Genomic DNA, 6,154 nt, shown 5'->3' on the forward strand with positions numbered 1-6,154 from the left:
CACCTGTGGGGCATCCTCAAGCAAAAGGAAGGAAGGTGGAGGAGCCTTCTAACGTCCACCGACTCCACCTGTGATGTCATCATGGAGGGGGGAAGAGGATTCCAGTAACACCCCCTGCAGCTCTGGTCAGTTCAATGCCCAAGAGGATTAAGGCAGTCCTAGATAACAACGGTGCTCACACTAAATATTTACACCAAGGACACAGTTTGGGCATGTTGACTCTGAGGGGTACTCACTTGTGTTGCCAGTTATTTAGACAATAATGGCTGTATGTTGACTCATTTTCATTGGTGCAACATTGGTATACTACAATACAACCTATATTGTACGGGCTGTTGATAATATGGTTTTGATGGCTTGTGTGTATGACTCTGTGGCGCAATGGTAGCGCGTCTGACTCCAGATCAGAAGGTTGTGTGTTCAAATCACATCAGGGTCAATTACCTTGTTGCATAAACCTACTATAGGAAGTGATTGCAAAATTGTGGCACTGACAGGGAACTATTCCTGTCTTAGCAGTGGACAAACCTCCCTTCCTATCTTCCATGAAACCTGCACTGTGTTGTTGCTTCTTTCTGCCTCTTTTTGCATATTCCGCCTACTTGCCTTTGTGGCGCAGTGACAAGTGGCCTAATTGAATGATGAATGTTCCTTTATTATGCTCTAATTGAGCTACAGGCTCTTTGATTGGCTCACGCTGATGCGCTATGGGCTAGTCTGATTGGTCGTTAGGATAATGGCGTTGTTTGGGATGTGTGAGCACCGTTCTCCATCTGTCCTCTCACCGCACACGTAGACACACGCACACCATACCAAGAATTAATTCGTCATTATTTTGCGTATTTTGGTCTTTGATGCTTTGCTGGTGTTTTTTTTTAACCCCTTCTCTCTCTTTTACAAAGCATCATCTGGTGCAAGTCATTGCGCCCACACACACACACGTATGCACTGAGGCATATGGACACAAACACACACACACACACACACACGCACACACACAGCAGTGGGTGTCTTATAGCGGCCCTGACCTGACAAGAGGCCGATGAAGATTAATGCGTCCTCTCTGAGTGACAGGAGGGGGATTGAAGGGCAGAGGGCCTCGTTAATCAAGAGGCTGACAGGTGCCATTCAGGGCCCTATTCCGACAATCGACACATACACACACACACACACACACACACACACACATGCACAGCAGTATCCATTAGTTCCCAAGGCCTCGCTAAAGCTATCACTATCACAACACTCTTACCCATGCTAACCTACTATAGATCCACTCCAATGTCACTTAAAGACACATTCCCAATAAAATGGGCCAGTACAGTTTATCTCGCAATGGTACGGTTTGGAATATTACACCTTTGGGCACGTTTTCATATGAACAACATAAGAAAAACAGGAAAACTCTTTGTCGTATTAGAAGGCGTAAAAAACGGAAAACGCCAAGGGATTGTCTTCTTGTAGGAAGAAAGGAGCGAGCATACGATGCATGTTACAAGGCATCTCTCTACTGGTAAAACAGGTGGAATTCCCAAGGTGTCTAATGACACACAAGCCTATGCCTGACTTTTGTCCCAGAACATGCCGGAAATTTGCAAATGGCCTTCGTCAAGCCATTCCGCGACGGTGCTGTTCCCACAGACGCAACAAAACAATGTCATGATCATCATGAAAGCTCATCCTTAAAAGAATTCCCGTCCCAGTTACCCGAATCCCAATATTCCCCGCTTTGCTTTTTGCACTTTTACCATCCGGTGGGGAACTTAATATTTCATGAGCTATTAACGGAGGCCATGCGGCTAATTAGCGTTGCGTCATGTATCACCATTAGACATCAGAGCGGGACTTTTCATCTTCATTATGACTGCTCGCCATCATTTTTCACACTCTTATTATTATTATCGGGCCTTTGTTTTTGTTTGGCGCACTCTACACCCCCCTCTTAACGCGCTCGTTAAGTGGTGGGATGGCGTTCGTTAAGACGACCTGTCAGGCGGTCACTGCATCGCCTGTAAAACCAGGTTGATTCAGGTCTTCTTATGTAAATAGTGAAGAGAAGGATATTTAAGCTCATCCTTATTGAATGCTGCGAGTGCTGAGGGCACCAACGCTCTCATAACTAATGACTGTTGACCTTTGAAGGCACCACTCACCCCAGTCGTCTTATAAAATGTTAAGCCCTCTTGTATTCGCCCATTAAAACGTCCCTCAATGGCGTTTTGACGATAAAATTTTGCATTTTCTTTTCAGCTTTGGTGCCTTTTCGCCGAGGTGTTTTATCGCTCCTTTTGCCATGGAACTCTGATGCTAACGCTAGTAGAGTGCGGTGAACCCCTAAACTTTTATGCTTGACAAAATTTGAGTCCTACAAACCCGCCAGCGAGTCCTGCGTGATTGTTACAATTTAATGGCATCTCGTCCGAGCGAGAAGACGAATGACGAGGCGGCACACGACTTTTCCTCTTTACGGCGCCACCTCTATTTCCCGTTGTATTATCTTAATTGTCCTGGCAAGTATGTTCAATGGTTATATTATCAGTTTATGGCCACTTTTGCCAGCCCATTAATTCCGCCGTTAAAGCACAGTAAGCGGTGGATCCCTGTGATGCCGTACGAGAGGAGCATAAAGCTGTCCCTCCATCGCCTTTGGCTGCAGTCGGAGGAAGCAAGGAGCGTTTTTCTTTGTCTACTTGAAGACATCTGCTGCGGTTAACTGTACCATGAAATAGAGGGGAAGTAGCACAGGAACATTCTTTTGTTTCTACTCAAGGCGATACACGAGCACACTGGCGATGAACAACAGTAAATAGCGAGCAGCAACGTCCATCTCGTGCCATAAAAGTCAAACGAACAGGAAGTTGGCCATTTTTTTCTTAGAAGAGACCTTTTTTTTGTTCATTTCCTGGAGACGTACAGTAACAAATTCCTCTTTGGACATTCATCTCCAATTTTAACCCGGAAAGAACCAATGGGAGGAAAGAAACTGCTGAAAAATTGCTCCAAAAAGTTCATATTAGCAAGAACAATGGCCTTCATTATAGAACAAACCTCCTACCAAAGTTCAACAATAATCTCACATGAAAACAGAACAAAAGAGTTTTGTTGTAAATGAACTACGTAATTGTCAGTGGCGTCGATGCTGTTCCACTCCAGTCCTGTGGGTGGCAATAATTGTTGCTAAAACTGAACGTGAAAAGCCTACCTCTGCAATGACAGTGGAACCTCGATTTGCATCATTCGTCCGTAGCAGACGGTCCGACTCAATCCGAAAAGTACTCTAACCAAATCTATTTTTTCTATAAGAATTAACGCGAATCAATTAATACGTAAAATGTGAACACAAAACACTTTTGAATCATTTTACAATCATAGTTTTACATGCAGAAAACAATTGGAAATGCATATAAATGACGAATGAAAGACATAAATGAACATTTAACCTCAGTTTTACCTTGAATGAAGACCTATGTTGACAAAGAAGGCAATAATGAGCAGCGTGGGTGCAGGGGAAGACGTATCAACACGGGTGACACATGCATACTTTTTTAGTTCAAGTTAGTTCTTGAATTCAATAGTATTTGTCACCTTCGTTAGCAAACTGCTGGTACTTTCTGTGCCTCCATTGTGGGTTTTTTTGCAGCCGTGATCAATAGGAAAAGCAGTGACTTGTGCCGCAAAAGTCTTAGTCAGCCGCTGATTTTGTCATGGGCAGGAGACAGCCCTGAGGGACAATGACTTCCGGTTCCAGTTTCCATGCTAACACGCTCCTAAGGATGTTTTGAGATAAAAATACATCACAACAGCGCTCTCTTCGATTTTTCTAGAGCTCTACTTTTTTCTAGTCCCACACACACAAATGAACAGTGTATCACGTTGCCTATTGGTACTTACTCAGGTACTGAACACACTGTAGTATATTTAGAATGGGATATTATAGAGGCGGCAGAAAAGCTTCAGAAAAGCCTCTGAAAGCTTCGTCCGTCCATGTTAAACAGAGGATTTCCTGGTTGCATCACATGTTCTGATGCGAAGTGGCTACATGTGAGCATGGCTAGAGAAATGTAGGCTTCTGAATAAAAACGCAATATCGTAGGATGGAACAGGCTTCAGATGCCAGAACAGGATAAGTGGTGGAAAATGGATGGATGGATGGATGGATGGATGTACTGAGCAGTGGCGTGCAAAATAATCGTGGGATAGGAGAGGCAGCAACGTACAGCAGCGACGCCTCCTACTAAAGATATGCGGAATTGGGTCACATTATGTCTACCTTTGCTTTGTGTTATTATGGGCCTTCAAATGCAACCTCCAAAGGATCCACCCTCTCATTAGTTGACGGTGCATATCCAGAGATGGAGACATGCTGCTTTTGATGATCTTCTATGATTTCCATTCATGTGTCGCAAGTGCGTTATGTTGGATGCTTGCATGCGCAACCAAAAACCATCCATAAACACACAAATTTTAGATAGATTTTCATCATTTCTATCAGACTTAATGATGCTGTCCATTTAAGCAATAAAAAAATTATCCATCCATCCATTTTCTATGCTGCTTCTCCTCATTAGGGTCGCGGGGGCATGCTGGAGCCTATCTCTTATGTTAGTTCTAAATAAGTAATAAAATGTGCTTCCTATTCGTGCAAATCAGACATAATGTATTGTTAGATTTATAATGGGTTCCTGCATATAAAATGTAAACAGAAGTCAATTTGTTGTCGAGCTTCCCTACAAATCTGAAGCATGATTGCACAAATTTTGCTTGTGTTGTCACTTTCTGTACATGACATACATCGAGCGAGATAATGGTATAAATAAACACCTACAGTACACGCCTTCAAACCCTTGCATCACGCCATCTCCTTCCTGTTCCGCCAGCTGTTTCTGAAACTCCCACCTCCGCCGCTCCCCGACCAGGCAGGAAAATGATCCCTGGTAAATAATTTATCAAGATAAATGATAATTGCTGCCATTTTTTATGCGGTCCGCGCGGCTTAATGAGCTCCATAAATTAGCGATGAACGTGGCTGACAGCCATTGTCAGAAGACGGAGGAGGAAAATGAGCCGTATGCGTCCTCCTGCTTGAAACTTGTGCTTGCTTTGAGGGTGAAAAAGAAGTTCAGGAGGGAAGGGGGATCCTGCACCTTAAACTAAGTGTCCTGATAACATGAAGGACATTACATCATTAGCTTGATGCACGGCCTTGAATATGCTGCCATATTATCAACATAGTACAGTAATTGCACATCAGCTGTGGGTGTTTCACACTTCAGCCAATTGTCCCTCAGTCCCTGTCAGACATCAAACACGAGAGGAGCCTTGGCCCAACGCTCCCCCACTTTCTCCTCCGAGACCGCCTGATTGAAACCTGGCAACGGCAACAAACAGCTGCTTCAAACAAAAGACATCTGCATATCTCACATTTGTTTTTCATAAATTAACGCCGCAACTTGCCAAAAACCCGGCCCAGGGACTCGATGTTGACTTCAGCACAGGCGATTGCATGAAGATTATAAGCTTGGAGACTTGCAAATGAACATGAGTAGGAGGAGGAGGAGGTGTACTACGAGTACATGGAGGTGTGTTTCGGCCTTTATTGTTGCAGTAATGACATTGTGTAGTACTGCTTGTAGGGCACACGGGAAGAGGGAATGGGAAGATAGCGCCGCCTGCTGACACTTATTCCCTTACTTGTTTTCTGGTGTGCCTGTGGACGGCAAGGAGCGGTTAGAAAGAAGGAAGGATGAAATGATTGGATGAGAACCACACTGAGAGCAAAGACCTAAGACCTCCAGTCCAGTAGGTGGCGGGATTACCTATTACGAATCGAGTGCAAACTTTCACACAAAATTAGCTTTTTTTCCCCACAGTTATATCTGTTCGATCTGGTGGGTTACTGCAGTACTTATATCCAATGCAAACTCCAAATTTGCAGAAAAATACATTAAATAACTAATTAACTCAATAAATAACTAACTTAATTTCACCCCCAGTCCTGCAAGTGGCGCTAATACCGACTACACAGTGGGTGCCACTATCTTATTTTCACCACAGCTCCACCTCATGGTTCTGGTAGGTCACTGCAGCACTTATCTCCATCCATCCATTCATTTTCTATACCACTGATCCTCACTCGGGTCACGGCTAAGCTGGA

The 6,154-nt window shown here is 44.0% G+C and overlaps 1 non-coding gene across 1 annotated transcript; it reads left to right on the forward strand.

The window, feature by feature from the left end:
- Positions 1 to 367: 367 nt before the first annotated feature.
- Positions 368 to 439, forward strand: trnaw-cca (transfer RNA tryptophan (anticodon CCA)). The gene has a single exon. It is a non-coding gene; the product is annotated as a tRNA-Trp (tRNA).
- Positions 440 to 6,154: the final 5,715 nt, after the last annotated feature.

Source organism: Dunckerocampus dactyliophorus, chromosome 14 (assembly GCF_027744805.1).
Source record: "Dunckerocampus dactyliophorus isolate RoL2022-P2 chromosome 14, RoL_Ddac_1.1, whole genome shotgun sequence".
NCBI lineage: Eukaryota > Metazoa > Chordata > Actinopteri > Syngnathiformes > Syngnathidae > Dunckerocampus > Dunckerocampus dactyliophorus.